The sequence below is a fragment of the Passer domesticus genome, chromosome 14 (genome assembly GCF_036417665.1).
Source record: "Passer domesticus isolate bPasDom1 chromosome 14, bPasDom1.hap1, whole genome shotgun sequence".
Lineage (NCBI taxonomy): Eukaryota > Metazoa > Chordata > Aves > Passeriformes > Passeridae > Passer > Passer domesticus.
The window spans coordinates 14,280,028-14,302,325 of NC_087487.1; the positions used below are offsets into that span (position 1 = coordinate 14,280,028).

Genomic DNA, 22,298 nt, shown 5'->3' on the forward strand with positions numbered 1-22,298 from the left:
GTTTCTAGTTTACTTCTGACAGGTTCATGAAGAGTAACTCAAGCTAATGATCCATGTCAGTTGGCTTAAATTCCTCAGTTGGAAATGCTCAGGAGGGCTGCAAATCCAAAAAGGTTGAAAACCGAGGCAGTCAATAGACAGATAGTGTCAGTCAGTCTGATACTCTTAGTGTCTGACAGAAAAAATATCAATAGCTGGCATGATTGATGGGGAATGAAGGAAATACACCCACAAACAAAAAGTAAATAAACAGGATCTGAAAGGGCTGTGTTGCATTCATTTTGAGACTTCTTACTTTTCCTTTTTTTAAGCTGATTCGATTTTACTCCTTGGAGTAATCCATAGATCCAGGCATATTTTATAATAAAGAATTAAATAAATTCATACATATAGAGTGCCTTCATAGCAGGAACTTTAACATGGGTTCCACTCCCACCTGAGTGGAGCTTCTGGGAACTGCTATGGAGAGGAATGGAGATACATCATCTTATATTGAGTGACCTCTGTGTCATTAATAGTGTGTTGCTCAATGCCTTGCAAACATGTAAATTAAATTAAAGAGAGGAAATTATGGGTAATTCAGTTATTTTTTTAAAAAAAGGTCCTTCTTGAATGTGTTCACCTCCTCCTGGTGTTTGAAATTCTAAAGTGTGAAGCCATTTGGAACCAGAGACAGCACAGTTGCTGGCTGGAACCTGGATGTTTGAGTTCTGCCAGGCTATGAATAAACATAGATTGATTTACATATTTGTTAACTTCATTTTGACAAGGTTGCAGGCATTTCGGGTCTTTCACATACTGTGGTCAAAATGCCAACAAGGTCATTCTAGGAAATACAGAAATTCACCAACACATTTCCCAGGGTCAGAAATGCATCAGTTTAGGAGCTAAGAAAAAAGATGAGAGAAGGCACCATATGGAGCCTGTTATAAGTACAGGTGGGGAGCATCTGAAGGAACTTCATGGAAGTGTAATATCATTATTAGGCGAGATACTGATGGATACTTCTCAGTTGCTGGCACCCAGATCAGTTTGTGGAATAGCAGATCAAAGTACATGGAAGTACATGGAAGACCATGCCTGTCACCTGAAGGAAGCATAAAGAAATGTAGGGTGGAAAAGGAAAGAAAGAAAAGCATGTGAGTCCAAACATACACTGTTTTTGTTTAAAATGAGCCCCTTCCAGGCACCTCTGAGAAAATAAAGGCAGGTGAACTGTGATCTCAGCTCTTGGCAGCAGCTCAGTACCAGTCGCACAGAGGGGTTCAGCAGAAACTCAGAGTGTGATTTCCAAGGAGGCTGGAGTCTCTTCTCCAAGGACCTGTATCTCCTCTCACATGGAATGAAGTGTTCTGATTTTTCAAGCATTACACCTAGAGTCTACTTGTACCTTTATCTGTACCTTTGTCTTTTGGGGAATATAAGACTCATCCTTTGCAGCTGGGGCTTCAGTTGGCATTTGAGCCAGCCCTCAGCACTAACCACACTGTCTCCTCAGTGCCCTGCTCTAGGCTGGAGCAAACTACGTGGCTGGCACAAGTAGAGACAGTCCGGGGTATCACAAGAGGAGAAAAAACCTGGCTTCCCCCTGGCAGGACAGCTGTGAGCAGATCGTGCCACACGGCGTGACAAACTCAAGTGCACGTTGGCATCTTTAACCAGGACAGTACAAACACTGCCAACACGAGTTATGTTGGGAATGAGTGAAGCAACTTCTTGTTGCTACTTTTCCTTCACACCTTCAAGCCTTTTGTCCAAGCTGCACCACAAAAAAAAAATCAAGAAGTGAGAAACATATCATTCTCTGGAGGGGTGAGGAAGCACTGCTATTCTGAGCAGGAAAGAACAAAGTCAGTCCCTGAGCCAATATGTAGATCACTGAAGGGTTCACATATTGTCATCAAGAATAGATGCCAGAATCTGATGTCTTTGATGTCTTTGATGGCCCATCAACAGTCTAATCAGCAACATAAAGCCATCTCAGAATGGAAATTATTTGTCACACTCTGAAAGACTGACATTTAACATCTGGTTTGACAGGTTACAAGGCACCCTTGTAAATGAAGAAATTCAGTTCTTTCATCAAAGTCTATAAATAACACTTCTGTCATCCTGGGGGTTCTGGGATTCTAGAAGGTGAATTTGGACAGTCCTCCTCCAAGGCCACCTGGCATCCTCCCTTCACATTAGGAAAGAGAATTTCTAGTTGCCTCTCAACTCACACCTCTGAGAAGACCCTAAAGCCAAAGGATCAACGCACATAGGAAATACAAGGGTAGACAGAAAATTGACTGAAATGTCCTATGATTAACCTATCAAACACAATGGTCATGTGTTACAATGTTGGGACATAAATCAGATATTAATTAACATCCCACTCACTGCAGGATGCTCTGAAATACTGATACCTGCAGAAGAAAATGTCCTTTCCACAGCAGTCCTGGTGCAACTCTGCATTTCTCAGGGATGTAGGGACTGAGACATACTTCACTATCTGGTACTACTGCAAAATGCAGGACAGTGAAGCACTTCACAACACTCATTAGAGATAAGCTACCCTGCTTAGAAGCTGTAACAGAGCAACAAGATCATGCTAGCAAGCACCAGAACACCATAATTGAATTATCTTTTAAAGAATGAAGCACTTGTGGCAGTCTCCTGGTTTTGTGTGCAGACAGTTTCACAGCACTGCAATGTGCAGAAAAGGCTCCATCCTCAAGGTCACTGCTGATTTTATGCCCAGTGATGTTCAGGAGAGTTTTGATGGGCAAAGACTGCAGAGTTTTTTCCTCAAATCAATTGCCCTGATAAGAACTTGCACAAATGGCTGCATAGGATGAGAGCAGATGTCTGTCTACTCCTGTGTCCTCTTCCCCATCATGCTCAAAATCAAAATATACACTGGACTCCACCTGATAGCCTTCCTGGAACAGAGTCAAACTCAAGTACATTTGCTTTGCACTTGTGCATCAACAGCCTGAAATTCTGGAAAAATAGCAAGGGACATGTATTAAAAGCTGGGGGTTTTCCAGTAATAACTCCTATAAACCAATCACACCCATTGAAATCAACCAGGCATGCCATTTATTTGGTGTTTTGATAAATTACAGCCCTGGGGGGCACTGAGGGCCAGATTTTAAAAGCTGTTCAGCTGTTTAACTCTCATTGATTTCAGTGTAATTGATTTCAGTGGGAGTTGGGGGCCTGCATTGCTTCACACTTTGGGCCAGGCCCTCCTATGGTAACTGTACCAATTAGGCAGGAGAGCCATTTATCAGGAGCCCCATTAAACAGAATCAGAGGTGCCCAATTACATCTAAATTACCAGTTCAGCCCCTGTGATGTTGGAAGGGGAGGGGAGGGGAGGTTGCTGCTGTAGCACCACCACTGACGGGAGCATGTCTTCCATTGTATCCCACTTGCAGCAAGCTCATCCAGGGAAAACATCCTGCTGCCTCCATTAACCCACGGGGTATTTTGACCCTCCCATCGGGTCACTCTGTCACTGCAACAGCCTAATGGTGTAATGGATACCAGGAAGAAAAGCAGCCTGAGTCCAAACCTAAATGAGTGGGGCTTACATAATTAGAGGGTGAGAGAAAGAGAAACTGGAATCAGAGACACGGCCTTTTCAGGGTTTCCAAGGCAGCAAGTGGCTGCTTCTCACGCAGCACACACCACAATCGTGTTTGCAATTCTACAGCATCGGTTTCCCCTACGAGGAAGAGAAAAGAAATCCCCACTCTTTTGAAATGTGAGTGTTTTTGAAATAACAGAGAGAAGGTCTGGGACATTATGCTCCACATGAGTAGCTGTGGTGATATCTTCATTCATTTGATATCATCTTCTGACATTTCTTTCCATTTGCAGGCGAGTCATTTGTAACATTACGTACAAAGGATTCTGGTGCCATGATCTTTAGCTTTTGCCCTGCATTTAATACTAAAGATCACTCAACCATGATGAAACCAGCTGGATGAAATTCCTCTCCTGCAAGACACGAAGGCCAATGAGGGAATGAAAGATGTGGGGCTGCTTTGTCATTCATTGCTTCATATCCCATATGTTTGCCTGATTGGTGAAGGGAAAGGTCTGTTTATTAATACAATAGCTCATGTGAATTGCAAGCAGCTGAATGGAAAAAGGAAAAAAAGCAACCAGGAAGGCAATGCAATGACTGAGCAGGACAGCCTTAAGGGAGTTCCCAGGAGACTGCTGGGAGAGAATGGCAAGTTTGGGTGGCTAAGCCTTCCCTAGCACCATGTTTTGAGAAATAATCTTGGGGAAAATTATTCTAGCAGGTAAAAACACTGAACATTTCTCTCAGAACACCAACAGGTAAGGCAGGGGAAGAAGCTGAGTCTAGGAAGTATAGAAATATTTCCCTGGATAGATGGATCGCTCTATATAGGTCAAAATTTTGTTTTCTGCCAGCTTCTTTCTCTCTCCTAGGATGACACCAGCTGCACCACACTGTACTGCTGGCTCCTCATGGCTGAAAGCAGTTTTTTCCAGGTGCCAAACCAATCAGAACTATGTAGGAAGCTCAGGTGATGACAGGAACCCAGAGCCAATGTTTTGAGCAGAGTAAAATCCATAGACAGCATTCCTGGAATTGATGCCATCAGGAGGGAGACCTCCTGGCCTGCCTGCACCACCAGGTCTCCCAGGGCATCCCTCCCAGCTCAAACAAGCTAGACTCCCTGGAGTGCCTGGGAAAGGTAAATGCTCACTAAAACTGCTTCCTTTTTATCTCAGCTGTTAATGAAAGTTCCTTGTTACCCACAGCCTTGCTCCAGCATGAATGAGCCAGTTAACACACTGATGGTGTGTCAGTGCCTCACTATACTCCCAATTCAAGATTTGCTGCTTACTACTGTTAAGGGAAAAAAATATGAGTAACTCGTTTAGCTGGATTTAATTTCCTTACTCTCTGCAAAGTCTACAAATTAATTCCTCAGTGATTTCTGTTCCAGCACTTAACCTGATCTTTTCAGACACAACAGTGATCATTTCTCACTTCCTGCCGTATTCTGCAAGAAAATAGCTCCACAATACCCTGCCTTCTCTGATCTACACTTGGTAGAGCTCTCACACAGCTATCCCAGAGAGAACGAAAAATATTTTTATATATTACGGTGGAACTTCCAATATTACAGTGGTTGTTTTTTATCAGAAAAAAACCCCTTGTTCTTCGTGGGACCAAGATCAAACACCACCATGGCGTTTCCCTAAGTGGGTACCCAGTCCAAGCACTCATCTAATTTCAGCTAAGGCTGGGGAAATAAATTAATTTGGTTTTCCTCCACCATATTATCCCAATCTATTTCTTCTCTGTTCTTTACCCAGCTAAACTGTTCATTCACTGTTGACTCCAACTAACCCTTTTTATAACCTGCTGGTCTTCATAGGTGCAGGAAGGAGGGCATGGAGACTAATGAGACTCATAATAACTCCCAGACTGTTACTTGTAGAATCTGGCACTTGGGAAAACCTTCAAATATTTTTTCTTGTGATGATTAAAAAAAAAAAAAAAAAAAAAAAAGCCGTGCTGCTTGGCCAAAGGTTTCATGACTGAGGAAATCATCCGTAGCTCAGGGTGAATGCTGGCTTTCTGCTTCACAGTGAGCTCATGCTTTCACACATTAGGCTATAAAATTGTTATGTGGAGTATTAGGGCCTCTGGTTTCTCACTGTGAATGACTCTGAGGGCACCTCCTTCCCATGGAAACAAGCCAAAGACACAGTGTTGTAGCCAGAGAGTGCACAGAAGTAAAAGTATGGCAGAAACTACAAAAGGTGGATGAATTGTTCATCGGGATGTGTTTTTAGAAAACCAGGTGGGGGTGATGAGAAAAAAGATAAAGTCATTGATATTGCCTGTTCACTGCAGAGAATGTGTCAGGACCTGGGGCTTCCACAGATGTTGGAGTGGATGCAAAGTGAGGCTGGGATTGCTGAGTGCTGCCACTGGGGCCATCTCAACCAGGAATCTTAAAGTCTTCTTTCTTCAGATGTTTCTCAATGTATTTTCTTTTATACTTGTAAAACCCCCCATCTATTATTCTTACTTATGGAATTTCTCCATTTCTCAAGTAGTTTTTTCTACCCCATTCTCCTTAAGATTCTCTTGAGCCATAAATGCCCCTGCTTAGTCCTTTCTGAGATCAAACTCCTGTTACACTTAATGAGTACCTGGCCCAAATCAGGAATGGTGCCAGCACCTCTGGCTCAAGAGCTCTCTGAGCAAGCCTTCAGCCCAGGTTACCACTTTCATTTTTCAGTAAAACATATCTTTAGTGTCTCCAACAGAGCAGTGTGTGTACTAGCCAAGAGTTTTAATCCTTCCCAGAGGCCTTTTGCAGCTGATCCAGGCTGGCTAACAAGCCTAGAGCTTGTGCACAAGCTTTTAAACATCTGCTCTAAGAGCACCATTTTAGCCCTTTGAGTTTGGCCTTACACATGCTATTTTTGGCCTCTGTTAGTGACTGACATGCTGTCCTGCTGACTGTGTTATATCCTGGAAATACTGCAGGCTGTGAGCTGCAGGACTCTTGGTTTGGGAAAAACACAGATTTATTCTGTCTATCTCCAAAGCCTGAGTGTGTCCTAGTAATAACAAGAAGGGAAAGAGATTAAATGGGTGCTGAAAAGCACTAATATACAATAGTGGCATAAGAGACAGAATTTGATCAGCTGGAATCTCAAATATTGGTGTAGAAGTAGAGTATTTATAGAAAAAGGCTGCTCCAGCCCTGTTTAAAAATACTGGCAGAATATGGAGGGAAACCTCAGATTATTGTGTAGGGTGGAAATGGCCAACCTAGTGTAACATTTGTAAGTCTCTGGAAATTTTTGGGATTTCGAGCAGCTTGGGGCAAAGTACACTGCACACACATGGTGCCTGCCATGTGTTCAGCCCTCTCCACTCAGCAGGCCAACTGCCAGGATTTGTGTAGCATGTGTGAGGATGGGTTTGGATAAAGCATTACTGCAAAGAGAACTTATGCAAACTTCACTGAGCTCATCTGAAAAATTTCCACACACATATAAAACAACAGTAGTTGTTTTATAACTTGAGCCCAAATGATGTCACTTATAGTATTTTTAACCTTTGTGACTGTCCCTATATTTCCAGACAGGGAGTGTGTTTTTCTGTACTTCATCAGCTCAAAATTCACGCATCAATGAGCTCAAACATCTATTGCATCTCTTTCAGGTTCCCATTCAGCTAGCTTCAACCTAGAGCACACAAAACCTGCAGCAATGGTGTAGATATAGTTCCCATTTCCTCAAATCCAGGCAGAGGTAAAGTGGTCAGAATATTGGAAGGACAGCTGAGTTTGACACAGGTTTCATTAATTCAGTGGATAGCAATCCTTCCTCTGGCAATGCAAATGGTCTTGGCAGTGCCCAAAATGTCTCTGTGAGTGCTGAGGAGGTGCCAGCTGCTGACATGGTGGGAGACTGAATTCAGCCTGGGGAAGGGGGAGGATCGTTTCTGGTTGTAGCTGAAAAACAATAAGGGGTGAAAGGAGAAGGGCAGGAACATCAGTTAAGGGGCTTTTCCCTTAGTTGACCCCTGTGGATGTATTTATTCTGATTTCTTTGAATTTAGCACTTGTTTGCTGGCTTTTATTTATTTATTTTATCATGACTTTCTGTTTGCTTCTTGCAGAGCTTCTGAAGGTTCTTCAGATCATTCTGTCTGCATATCTTTACACATACATATCTGCCCCTAACCTGACCCCAAACTATCTCCAGGATTGATGGGGCTCTGAGCAACCTGGTCTGGTGGAAGGTCCCTGCCCATGGCATGGGGGTTACAACCAGACCTTTCAGGTCCCTTCTAATGACCAGCCTACAATTCTGTCAAACCTTTGGGTCAGAATCTGCCAGATCCAAGTTTTAGCTGAAGAAAAGGCACAACCATGGTTTTAATATTTATTAGAGCAGTAGGGAGTGTGCTGAGAAAAGAGACAGCAACAGACTGGAGCAGAGTTCAAGCCTTTTAAAATACAACCAAATCCAACTGCTCAGCACACTGCTGTAGAAAGCCAAGCTCCACTTTACAGTGTTTGACTTTATTTAAAAATGCAAATGGCTGCAGCCCCCCATCCATCTGATCTGCCAGAGAAGAGGAGTTTGAGGAGGTACAGCAGAGCACACAACAGTGCTTTCAGTACATCTTGTTATGCTGCAGCAGAAAACTCCAAAATGAAGCCTGAAGACTTCATGTATCAATGAGCACTGATTTTGCCTTTCACTGAAGGTACAGAAGAAGATATAAACACTTCTATAAGCCCTGTAGAGCGTTCCTGCACAGTTGTTTGCAGACACTGTCTCCCCAGATGATTAACAAACAGCAGTAATGGGTCTGTGTTTGAGCACAACGCTGCTGGAGTTAATATCCAAATCCTTCCCTGTTTGGGAAAGGCATTTTCTAGGTGTTTGAAAATGGGCTGGTTAATCATCAAAACTGGAGTCATTCAGGCAAGAGTACTTCAGCGATGAGAGAGTAGGGAAAAAAAAGGCTGCTCTGTTTGCTAAAGGTGACAGATTTGACAACCTTTATTTTCTTCTGGAAGACGGATGCTTCATCTGTGTTGACATCAGGGAGTATGGTCATGTAAGATTGTGTAGACTATTTTATTGATACTCAGTACAGGCAAAAATTGTGGAATTTTTTATTGTAGTTTTTATGCAGTCACATGTTGCAAGACATTGTCTATGGATGAAAAGAAACACTGCATAAGCAACTCTTAACAATTAACCAGAATTCTTGCACCAACAGTGCAACAGGGCACAAAATTTTCTCCTTTCATTATACCCAGTTTGGATTTTCCACACTTGATTTGGCTTTTTGCCAGCAAGAGCACTGGGCCAACACCATTCTCTTTCAACCTTTCCAACTAAAATTGCAAGACACAAATTTCTGTCAAAGAGCGTTTGCTGGCCTGGGGAGGTGACGTGTGTTGGTGTTTGTGAAACGCTGTGAAGATGCAGAATGCTCCAGGAGAGCTGTTTGTTCTGAAGGAGGACCAGAGCAGTGGGGATGCACACCCAGGGGCTCGGGGAGGAGGAGAGGTCAGCGAGCTTGCACAGGAGGCAGTGCTGAGGGCTGGAGAACCGAAGGAAGAGCTGAGGCGTTTGGGAGAGCAGAGCTGCTGTCAGCCCCCACTGAGATCTGAATGCATTTGTTACTGTGACGAGGCTAACACTTTCTCTTTTGTGCTAACTTTGGTTCCTTGCAGTGCACATCCTCCCCCTCTCCTCCTCGAGCGTCTGCTGAGGTCACATCTTCTCCTCTGCTCCCCCGCCTCCACGTTTTGGGGATGAACACTCATTGTTGCCTACCCCATAAGCTCCCAGCACGTGCCCAGCCTCTCCCCCAGGACTGGGATGTCACTATAAGACATGAAAAAACATGACATGAACACGCTGCTGTTCTCAAGGTAAAAAGGGCAGTTTATTTTCTGACTCCAACATTTATAGATTTCCAGAAGTGACAGTGGATTGGAAGGTGAAAGTGCCACCTCTCCAATGACACTGGACAAACCAACAGTCCATCAAATTTTTCTTCATAAAAGAATGCAAAACAATAAATTATTTACAGAAAGTGTGTGAGAAAGTTCATTACAAGAATGCAAACATCAGAAGGCTTAGAAAATCTTTAAAAATCAGGGTGACACTGGGACACATGGCATTGCTGTGACAGAGTGGCACTTCCACTGGGACAAGGACGCTGTCAATCCCAGCACAAAAAGAGGGCTAAAGAAGCATCCACACTGCATGCTGAGAGGCTTGAGCTGTGCCCAGGCACCAAGGCCAGCTCAGGACACCATAGTCCTTGCCTGGGGCTGGGGAGGGAGAGACTGGCTGTTTGCTCAGGGTCTGCAGCACATCCACATGGCTCTGCTGCCACTGGACCCTCCTCAGCCTCTCCCTAGGGTGAGGAAGACATTGGATCAAGAACTGCATACAGTTGCTGGGGTACATCCTACTTTTCTTCCAAATTCAGGAGGAAGGGACAAAAATTAAGTGTGAGCCAGAAGACACTGCACAGTATTTTTTCTCTGCTACAAGTTCTGATCTGCTGGACATTGGGCCACCAGCCTTTCCCTGCTGCTTCATTTCAGATGCTTTTATGTAAGCCATTTAAATCCCTTCCAGTACCTGCTGTGGCACCCATGCAGCAGGTTTTCTCTGTTGGTGTAGGCACCCCAGCCTCAATACAGTGACAAGGGTGGGATTTCTGTCCTGCACATCATTGCCTGGCTTGTACTTGTCATGGTCTATATGTACCACCTACAGACAGGGATGGGGAGCTGGCAGGCTGCTGAATCCTGCCCTGAGAGCAAAGAGAGCAGGAAGAATCTCTCCAACAGAAAATTCTCACTAGACTAAATCTAAATTAAATCCTTCTCTGTCCTTCCTAAGACCTAAGCAGCCCTTGCTGAAGCTTTTATTTTTCAGCTTAACTCTTCAGGTATCTTACATATTCTCTACCCAGGGAATATCTGCTAATAAGGTCTGAGCATACTCTTAAAATTTATTTCAAAGCTAACTAACAATAACCCATCCCTTCAGGACTCCACCTTAATTACTATAACTTTACTTCTACTCCTAGCTTATATACTGCTGGCCTGTGTTCCAGACTGATGCATTCTTTCCAGATGGGGCAGGTTCTGGGATTTGGGGGAGTGGAGATCATCTGTGAGACAGGGGGAGAGGAGGAGGTGCAAGAAATTATCAGACAAGTTTGAAAATTTCTCCAGTCTACCTGCCCCAAAATTTCCAAAAGAAGGGAATAAAATTGAAAACAAAACAAAATTGGAATCTTGGGATTTAGGGGCTCCAGAGAAGGATCCAGGTGATTTATTTTCTGCAGGAAATTTTCCCTAAAACATAGCAATTCAGACGGAGTGAGACAATGCACGTGAACAGACTTAGGCTAACAATACAGACTGGAAAAAGTGAGTGCAGCAGTTTTTATGTATTAACTTTCATGTTCACATTGTTAAAAACAATATATTTTAGTGCAGGCATGCCAGTTGCAGGGGTGTGTTTTCAAGCTGAAAAGACTGGTCCCTTCACGCTGAGACAGGAATTTTTACTGAAAAATTGACCTAGAAGTGATTTTTTAACAGACAGAAAAGTTTATAATGGTGAATAATCTAAAGCTGAAGAAAACTATTTTTTTGACATATCCATTTTTACTTCCTCTAAACTGATTTTCTCCAACACTCTTATTTTCTGTTTCTGCCATTAAATCCCAAAGTCAGGTTTTACTGTGCTTCAGCCCTTCAGGCTGTGCTGTTCTGACTCCTCAGCACTCCAAGATCCTTGCAGGAATTAAGTGCTTCTCACAATAGGACACATTTCTAGGGTGAAGGTTTAATTTGGTTTTGGACTGCGTGACTAAGCGGATAAAAAAGCAAACAAGAACTTCCTCATGCCTCTCCATCAGTTCTGCTAATGGGAGTTCTAAGAGTAAATGGGCTGATTTGCTCAGTTATGGGTGGGAAATGAACTGAAGCAATCCTCCATCCTCCACATGTCCAGCCAAAAGCAATTTAGCCAGCTAGGAAATAAGGAAAACTGGGATGTGCTGCTGGTCCAGGGCAGCCCATGTTGTCATCCTCCCCAGGTAGGAAGGCAATGCCATTGAAGTTCAGCTCAGTGGGACTGCATGGCACCACACTTGTGCTAGAAGAGCTTCACAGTGAACACAAGAGTGTTTCTGGGTTGGGACAGATGGGTTGGTCACGGCTTTCTGGGGCAGCATATTCAATTTATCATTTGTTGAACACAGAGCAACAGTGAACTACTTCAGCAGCTCGGTATCCCACAGACTTTCCCTTCTGGGGAATCCTTCAGGGATCCTTCTGTATGGATGAGTTCAGTAGTAGCCCCCCAAATTCTCCCCCTGGATCACAGCAAAAAATGCCCAGAGCCTGCATTTTGCTGTCAGATCTGCAGTGCCATGCACAGGTAAGGGGACACCAAGAGGCATTCTTTCCTAAAAACAGAGAGGGATCATATTCCCATCCTTCTCAGCTGCCTCACAACACCCACCTGAAGCAGGAAAATACCCTTTTTTACCAGAGATGTGTTATCTGGGTTGCTGTGGCCAACCCAGAGGCACATCCAGGCTGGGCTGTCCTGCTGCACAGAAGGCAGGGCAGAGCAGGGATGCAGGATGTGACTCCCGAAATTTTGCCATCACTTTGGTGTGTGCCACGCCCAGCCCACCCTGGGAACCAGCTTGGACAGCTCTTCCTTGGGGATCCCAACCAAGGCACCCCTGTCTGGGGCACACAGTCCCTGAGACTGTGAGCAGCATGGACAGGAGCACTGCATGAATTTCCTGCTTTTAGTCTTCTTTGTCAGCAAAACTGTGCTTCTGTCCTGGGAATACCCCATAGCTTCTGCTGATGAGCTAGGATTAGAAGGACTTTACATAAGGCTGTTTGATTAAGTGGCTATTATCAACTAAAAACTTGGTGCTTCCCATTAAGTGCTCTCAAATATGTGTCCTCATTTTACTTATTTTATGCTTGCATTATGCTTCAGAAGAGGCAGCCTGGCCTTTTTGCCTCATCCAGGCCATTTTGCCAACACTAATAAGATATTCTGTCTTGTTCAGTGCTAGTTTAAGGAACGCAATGCCCTGATGGAGCCGTTCCTTAAAGGTGTTTCTCTAAAATCAGCACATCACTGTACTTTGCCATGCAAATTGGCCCAGCCCCTGTGAACTTTCTGCTCCTGACCAGATCCTTCAGCACCTCTCCCTCGAGGCAGCTCTCTTCTTCCAGCAGATCAAAGCCTGCAGCACTGACAAAGGACTAAAACAACAAGGTTTTCACCTTTTGTCTTTGTTTCTATTGCTGTGCAAGTGCACTTTGATTTGCTCTTTTGCAGCATCTGTGCTCAGGCTGCAGTGATTTCCCATAATAGTCCAATATACTTTTCATGATCCATGTTCAATTTATACCCACACCCCACTTTAATCCTTCTGTCCCGATCAGTTATTTCATACTTTTGTACATCAAATTGCTTTCACCATCTGTTGGCCCAGTTGCCCTACATAAGCCAAGCCCTCTGAAGGTATAATTGCAATATTGTTCATTATTTGCTCATTCCCCTTCCTCCCAATATTCATAATGACAACAAAATGAAGAAATAATTTAAATCTAATTTAAATTCCCTTCAGGTTTTTTACACTGTGCTGATCAAAATAGTAGCTAGGGTCTTCAAAAGAAGAAGCCATCCATCTCAGAAGAGCCTTGATGCCCTGGCATAGCTATCTGTGAAAACGAGTGAATTTTTGTAGGACTGGAGCACCATGTACCAGCATTTAACTAAGCTGATGGCAAATGCTATCAGCACATCAGCATGCTGTTAAATCATTGCACAGAAGAATTCCAATCTGGTTAAACAGGATTTGATTTTATACTGCCACTTCCATGAAATAAATGTACTAAAGCCATTTTTTCTTCTTGTCTTATCTATTTTCATCTCTATTTCAGCCAAAGCTCGTTGTGCTGGGGCTGTGCATCGTGCTTGGGCAGTTTTTCAGGCATCTACTGAGAAAACCTCTAAGCACCAACCCTCTTCCCCAGGGATAACTATTCCTTGAGCTTTGATTTAATTTTTCCTACAGTCAGGAGGCCACCCACAGAGATCCAGTTCTGCCTGACCTGCTTAATTTCTTCCCCAGCATTAACAGCAAGGGCATGGAGGGGTGTCAGTCTCTGGCAAGATTCACAGGTTAATTCAGACCTGGGTTTGCATTTACCTTTAGGACTTCCAGTGAGAAGGAAACTGCTGCAGAGCTGGGGGAAGTACCCCTGCCCAGCATCAGAGGGACACGTTCCAGTGCAATACATTCCACCAGCACTCAGCTCCTGCAGGAGTAATGTCAGTGGAGATAAATAAGACATGTAATTTCTTGTCAGGCTGTTGCATTTCCCACCGCTCGTTTTAACAATTACACTCTGTGACTTTTTTTATTAAACAACCGAAAAGAATAGATTTGTGTAACCCAGGAAGAAAAATTGCCTGGAGAAATGAAACATACCCAGACTTAATCTTTTCTCCTGTGCTTTTTGAGGTGTTTGAAATGAATGTTTTCAGCAGAGCAGTCAGTAATGAGACCTGTGGTTTTGGCACTTCTTTACCATGCTCACCTCCTCACCAGCCAATTTCATTACAGACAAACCTAGGAGGAATAAAAGGACCCGTCCAAGCCATGGCACAACTTTCTCCTCCTGAAACCAATAGAAACACTGCCACAGTTTACAACAGGGATTGCCAAAATCCCATCATTATTTCATATGCAGCTTTCTCTAAGCCTTATTTTTAAAGCAATTAATAGAAGGAGTGATTGACCTTTAGAGAGCCATATCCCAGCGGGATTTGTAATCAATGCTTCTTCCGAGTGCTTCTTTGCACTGACATCTGTATCAATTAGTGGCTTCTTCTACAGAAAGGTTACACAAACACTGTTTTATTTCTTATTATTAATTATTTTCCAGACAGGGCCAAGTTTTAAGCATCTGCCCTAACAGCTTCAGTGTTGTTTTTTGCTCTTGTAAGAAACAGGCTGCTTTTAAGATTGACCTGGAAAACAGATATTCAAGGAGCAGACATGCTAAAAGAGGTGAAGCACTTCACTTTGCTTTCAAGACCAGAAGGTTGCACATAAAACACACTCCAATACTCATTACTACAACTTCAACGCTTTTTAAACAGCAATGATTCTGAACTCAAGACTAGCCTGTTGTAAACACATAATAAGATCAATCTGAAACCCTCTTTGTATGCTTAACTGGTGCACCTTCGAAACAAAAATAAAATGTAAAAGAATAAAATTGCACTTTCTTTGAAAACCAAATAGAGAAGCTACTGAGACATCAACCTTTCCTCTAGAAATATCTCTGTTTAATTCCAATTCAACAAAATGCAACGTGATATCATGGTCTAGCCCCATCAGGACTGGGAGGATGATTGAAAAAAAGTAAAGCTTGTGGGTTGAAAAAACAGGTTAATAAGTGAAAGAAAATAAAGTATATTAATAATGGTATCCACAATAACAACACTAATAATTGTAATGAATGTGTTGAAAATGGGGAAGATTGGGAAAGGAGAAAGGTTGGGGAATAAATGTTATGTTCCACATGATGTGCAAGTCATTAAAATGCATCTCGCTGTACCTGGAACATTTCTCTCATGAGGGACAGAATACAATCCCCATGAAACAGCTACAACAGTCCTGTTGGGTGTATTTTTTTTTCCAGGTAGAACAAGCTGAATCTTCTGTATAGTTTGTTCTGTTGGAATTGGTAGAAGAGGTCTCTCCCCCACGGCTGGGGCAGGATGAGTCAAGAGCTCCACAAAGAGCTGCTTCAAAGGTCAAGGACATTGATAAAGTTGAAGAAAGGCTTGAAGGAATAAGTGCTCAATCTTGCCACTACTACTGAGTTTCAGGGCAATTTTTAATGCAACATCTAGGTTATAAACATGAAAATATGGCATTCCAGACTCACAGCCATCTGAACGTGGCTGACGGTGAATGCTCATTTCCATCATTTCTCACCAGGGTGAGTATTGATTTCATTTCTCACACTACACCAGTCACTTGACCAAACTGCAATCCAATATTTAATGTGTTAGTCACACTGGCTTGTGGGGGCCTGTGGTCTGTAGTCTATCATATGGTGACCTTTATGGTGACTGGCATAGCCTTAATCATGATAGAAAATGCTGATATAGAGGTATTCACATCATTATTTCTAGCACTGGAAATAGGGTTGTTGAAGGAGTAAGGTATGAGCAGAGTAGCATTTACTGTTCCCTGTGGACAAGTGTAGTGATTTGTTGTACAGTTTAATGTTGGGGTTTTTTTTAAGGAGAAGGACAAAAAGTTGGCTGCATAGGGAGCTGAGAGGAGGTAAGTGTTTTCTGTTTTAGATGAAGGAGTGCTCAGAACAGAGGTATCAAGGCTGAAATTCCTCACATTAACTGCTTGCACAGCTTTTCCCAGCAACCTCATTCCACTCCAAAAGCACTGAGCAGAATTTCAACCTCAAAATGAGGGATGAGCCAGTGACATTGTGAAGTGCTGTAAAAGCTTCATGTTTGCTGTGCTCAAGATGGAAGATGCTCAAATACTCTGGGAGCACACAGACATTGAAAATGGCCAGGAGAGTCCAGCCCACAGGGAGTTTGCAGTACAAACAGCTGGCCTATGAGCTGGAAGGTCTCTGCTCCCATGAGAGGTCCTGATAGCAGAAACTATTTTTCATTGAGACCAGTCTCACCCCTCAATATTCTCTCCCTATAAGAAATAAAGTGATCTATATTTTTCCATGCTAATTTTGCCATTTGATAGCCTTCCTTGTAATCTTTGAGCTCTTTCCACCTTCCAAACTATTCTTCCCTTCTATAAACATTATCACCTGCCCAAAACATTTTGGAGTTTTTATATCAGCAGTATCAACATCCTCCAAGAAGAGTAAGAAGCTTTGATTGATGGTGAGATCCTGCACACTGTGAAGGGTTAACCTGAATCTCAGGTGCTACTCAAGCTCCCAGGCTGACCCTCAGTGAAAATTAATAGCTTGTATCTGTTTAATATTCCTTTCCAGTACATTGTCAAATCGTTTCATCTGTGCTTAAATGGATCAGTGGTTTTCATCTTCAGTGTTTCCTCATTCCTCTTTTGGTTTTACTAATTCTTTGTTGTTTGTAGGTATTTTTAAAATCAGAGAAGGAAGTTCATCACTTTTATTTTTATTTCACAAGGTTTTCATAAAGTTGGAAGTAAAGGACAGATATCACATTATAACATCTATGTTGTCTTGCTCCAACTAAAAAAGTGGACCACATCTATGCCTTTTATAAGCTGCATTACAGACATGGCAGTGTCATCATTTGCAGCTAATCAAAACATGCCAGTTGGACACAGATTTTCTAAACACATGTATCAGTCTTATTTGTCATGCAAGTCATAAATTTAAACTGATGCATCTGTTACAACCATTGGTGCAGGAGATGGAAAAGATCCATAGGGAGGCTTTCAGCTTTCCATTTAGTGCTAAAGTGGAACAGAACTCTATCAGATGTATTATTATTGTCATTATTATTTAATATCCCCCTCTGCCTCCCCCGTGCATTAGCCACTTAACAGAAAGCATGAGTGCAGCCCTTGTCTCAGACTGCTTGCCATCCAAGTGACAGACTGGTGTCCAAGGGATAATAAAAAGAGGATGGCCAGGATCCTCCTGGAATGGCTGCATGGCTGCTCAGGAGAGGGGGGCCAGCTGGCTGGTGGACACAGAGGGATTTGGGGGTTGGAGTTGCTGCTGAAGTGTAAATATGATGGTGCAGCCATGAGTTTTCAAGAATGGCACGATGGTGAAGGAACTCATGATATGATTGTGAGTACTGATACTTCATTAGCACAGACACCAAGGAGTGACAGAAAGAAAGAAGCATAAGGAAATATATTGGAGATGCTGAATAACAGAGAGATGATAAACTGACCCAGGTGCTGCTGTAAATCTGGTCCTTAGGCCTGGGTTCAGATGCTCTGCAAGCACTGGGCAGTGTCTAAGCCTTGCATGCCCTCAGGCTTGCATTAGCCATGTTTTCAAGCTCAACAACTTTTTTGTTTCAACAATGCTCCTGACCACTCCAGCTTGAGGTCTGTTCTTGTGCTGTTTCTGCAGGACTCACATGCTTGAGTTGGAAAAAAAATCCTTTCTTTATTACACTTTGCAGGTCACAGAGTTAACATGTTTCCAAGAAAACCTTAGGCACATCAACCTTGGGAAAAGGCAGGGGACATTCTTTGTGCTTCCAGGAGACCCTTGGAGCCCAGTGATGGCCACATTCATCACCCAGATGAGCTTTCCTCAGGAAAGCATACTTTGAATTCGTTCAGATCTTAATGAGTTATCTACAAACCATCAAATATTTCACATTCCATATGGATCATCCAGCTTTCCTAAATGACACCATCAGCTAGGGTGTCTGCAAGGAGGATCGTAAATAACTCCCTCAGTTTAATGAGTTACAGTCTGAGGAAAGGCTGCTCTACCAGGTAATGAGTCACAGCTTCACTTTGTGGTAGATCAGCTGAGACACTTGATTTACTGTGAGGGTTACCTGTATTAAAACTAATCAGAGGCTATCGTGGAAACCCAAACAGACCCAACCTACCACAATTTAATCTCCCCACAAATAAAACCTACTCATAAATCACAGACAGCATGTAAATGTGCCCCTCTAATGCTTCTTTTAGGAAACCTAAACCCACAAAAAGCTCAGAAGGATGTGAAACCTGTGGTGATGTCGGTGGCATCAGGGTAATTCATAGCACAGAAGGAGATGTAAGATACATTCTGATGGCTAAATAATCAAGATAGAGAAAGCAATTTGACAGCTATGATGAAGTCTGTTTTCCTTTTGAAATGTAAAATTGACACATTTTTACACTTTTATTGACCTTCCCAGAAAAACAGAGAAAATTATAGATAAAGGTATTAAAATTGTCATTGTAATTTTTACTTACTGAAAGGAGAATTCTAATAGAAAATCCAGTAATCAAAACATACTGCTTTTAATAAAAAATTACATAAAAAGCTGAGTTTCACAGAAATAAGTGTATTTATTATGGTTGAAGCATCTCTCTAGATCAGCTCTGATAATGAGCTTTTCTCAAGCAAACAACAGCAATAGTTCAAGGAGGGTCTGTTCAGCTTGATTGAGAAAAGGCATGTTGATACAATGGAATGACTGGAGTGACAATCACTCTCTTGAATAATCATTATCATATTGTCTTGTCCAGGTGGTAAAACAATCTCCACACAGAGGAGAGCTGAGACTGAGCCTTTGTTCAGGAGAAAGCAGCACCTCCAGAACTTCAGTCCTCAATAGACCAGGTGGGCACTGCTGCAATCTATGTCAGTCAATAAAGCTGCATATTTAAAAAGCCATATCTTTTGTAAAGACCTTGATTCTCATCCTCTCAGTAGGTGTACCACTTCAGTTCCAGAAAGGCATTTTTAATTTTGTACAAAAGGAAAGAATCAAGATCCTTCTTGCCAAAAGATTAACAATACACGTGCACATGGAGGAAGTTATGCAAGGAAGTTTTCTTGAGTACACTGGTTGTCTTAAGGTGCCATGCTCCATTTTGCCTCAATGTGATGTGCACAGACTATTAATAATAGTAAATTATTGCATTTGGGACAAAAACTCAAGGAAATAATTTATAACAAAACCTGCATTCAAGCCATCTCTCAGCTTTCATATACTGGTCATAAATCACTGCAGAGACATTTATGATTGATTCACAGGAGAGTTTTATATTACCACAGAAAAATAAAAATAATAGTTGCCTTCTGAACAACTGTCCTTCATCCTAATTATGCAGCCCAACATATTCTTCATAATTGACAGTTAGGATGTTTCTCTCAGAAAAGAGACTTTGAAAGTCAGAAAGGGAGCTAAGGTGGAGGTGCAAAGCTGGATCCTGAATGATAGTTTCAATGTTTGTTCTTAGGCAGTGGGAATTAACTCCTATCCTTGTGGTGTCAACACAGGTTGTGGCGTCTTTATGGCACCAGATCCCATGGAGCTCTAGAGAATATCCCTGACAACAACGTCTCAAGGTCACAATTTTAGTGGCAGAGTGAATCCCATCTCTTGATGTCCCACCATAATATAAAAGGCTGGAGCTAGTTTCTTGATATAGAGGGGAAGGACATTTAAATGAGTAGTGAGATATTATTTATTTTTTATTCCATTTGAACTCGCTATCCCATGCTCTGATGTGAGATGATAATCAGCATCCAAACCTCATTACTGTAACCTTGGCATTAGCAGAATTCCATTCTTGGCTTATGGACAACCCTTCACACCAGAAAAATATAGGAGATAGAAATTGTGTCTTTTTCTCAATGAAAAACAACTGCTGAGGGCTCACCTGCAGGCCACTCTACCCAGACAGCAAACAGTCATATGAGAGCTTTCAGGATATTTCCTGTAACCCAATTATTTTCTTTTTAAAATAGCAATGAAAAGTGGAGCAGAAATGTAACACTGTTAAGAACCTGTCAGGCTTTGCCTCTCCTTGTTGCTCCATTTTCTCCATGCTTATTGAGCACTCTAGAATTAGCATCAAGCTCCAAGATAACAAGCTCACAAACCTCCTTTAATGACACCTTCCTTTCCCTGACTTTTTTTTACAGGAGAGTTGTTCTGTTATCTCAACCAAATATGGGCTCTGTTTGCTTCACAGAAAGCAAATGAATTGGACATTTTTTTCCTTGAGGGCCTTGCTTATTTCAGGGTCAAGTAGAGCAACTCTTTGCTGCCTTACTGAGGGACTCTCAAATAACTTAGTTTTATTCTTTGACTGCCCATTGCACTGCCCTGTTTTCATGTTGGAGGTCAGGCCAAGAGCAAGTGAATTCCCTTTATCTTTCCCTGACTTAGCTAAGTTCCAGTGAGGTCAACAACTCCTCTCTCCCCTGCATTCCTGGGTCCTGCATTTCTATCATTGCTTCAGAGATATTGCACTCCTTCATACCAAACACTGCAAGGATCCTTCACAAGGGGAAGTTCAGACTCTAGGACCACGGGATGAAAAGGTGTAGCAAGACTCTGGTGCTCTTTGGATAAAGTTTGCCTGCAGACCTCAGGAATGCTCTGCAAGGTCTTCTGCAGTGACTTCAGTAAAGGCTCCCCTCACAGCTGAGTCTTTATATCAGATGACCATTGCCTTTACTCAGACATTACATACCACAAGAGGCTGTTATAGACATTTCATTTTCACATAGACATGAAATAATTTAGGGATTCTCTTAATTCTAAAAGCTTGAAGCAGTAAAACACAATAAACCACTAAACTCCCAATAAAATAAGTTTAAAAAAATTCAATTCCATTCTTGAAGTTGCTACTTGCTTCCATTAGTCTGTGTGCAAACCTTTGAGGACCAAATGTTGTCAAGAATGTTGAAACTCAATTATAGCAGGCTATTACAGTAGAGTCCATGACAAATGAAAAAAACATTTAATTTTGGCCAAAATGCTCACTATATATTCATATTGCTGCCATTTTTCAAAGGTACATTGTTAGTTATCTACATGAACCTAAAAGATTAAAGCTCAACTCGGGGTTATGTGTCCAGCCAAAACAGATTGTGACTGACCTTATGGTACCCAGAGGCATTGGGATAGCTAAGGTGACAAAAGGGTGTTCTTTTACATCAAGCTCACCCAACTGAAATTACATAAGTATATAAAGTAACACCCAACAACACTGTTAGCTGCTCCTAAGATGAACCTATTGAATTGAACTGGGGTCATGCATCAGCTGAGGGGGTGAGAGAACTCAGTCCTAGCCAAAAAAAAAAAAAGAAAAAAAAGTTTATGGGAGCTGGGTTTTGTTTGGAGGAGCTGTTCCACAACATCACAATGCCATCAGTGAAGTTCCTCCCTTTTCTGTCTGTACTGTCCTACTTTGTGTTGGCTGATTACCTTAATTCTTTCATGGACAGCATAGGCCACTATTTTAATTATCATCTATAATTATTCAGGTTCCCACTCTCCCATAACACCTTTATCTTAGCCTGAGAGATGGAACACCCTTCACAGTGGCTCACTTCAGGTGTGACTACAGTGTGTCTTAGAGAGACCCTGGTACTACACATTCACCACAAAATCACACAGGAAACTCTCTTCCATTGGCAAGAAACAGCTAATCCAGAAAAGCCCTAAGCCAGGTTTTTAACAGCTCAGAGATGTTAATAAAATCCATTCTGCAAAGAGACACAACAGTCATTTCAATAAACCCAGGAGCTAGTACCGTGAGACAAATACAATGCTCTACATTATGTCTAGAGAAAAAAAAAATATGACTGGGCTGAAAGCAAGCAGTGTTTGATTGAAAGTGCTCACCCCAAGCTGCAAGATCTACTGAGAATGTGGTCATGGACAGTAAATAAAAGGCTCCAGGAAAAGTCAGCCCATGGCTGGATTTCAGGTGCCACTGAGCATCACTATAAACAACTTCTTTACTAAGGGGACAGTCTGATTTACAAGTACTGGGTCCATCAAGTCATTATCTAGCAAGAAGTGTCAGGGCACAACTGTTCAGTGTCTGGCTGGAACTCCACTTGCTTACGAAGTGTTTATAGCTCCCTTGATCCAAAGTGCTCCACAAACTTTCATATACAAGCTCTGTTACATTTTGCTATTAAAAGAAATTACTCTCTAGGTGGACA

At 42.3% G+C, this 22,298-nt stretch overlaps 1 long non-coding RNA gene across 1 annotated transcript in view; it reads left to right on the forward strand.

The window, feature by feature from the left end:
* The window catches only part of LOC135280768 (uncharacterized), a 41,222-nt gene extending 30,554 nt beyond the window's left edge, over positions 1-10,668 (forward strand). Inside the window, exon 4 of the long non-coding RNA XR_010347607.1 lies at positions 7,679-10,668. This is a non-coding gene — a long non-coding RNA (uncharacterized LOC135280768). The remainder of the gene's footprint in view (positions 1-7,678) is intronic.
* Positions 10,669-22,298: the final 11,630 nt, after the last annotated feature.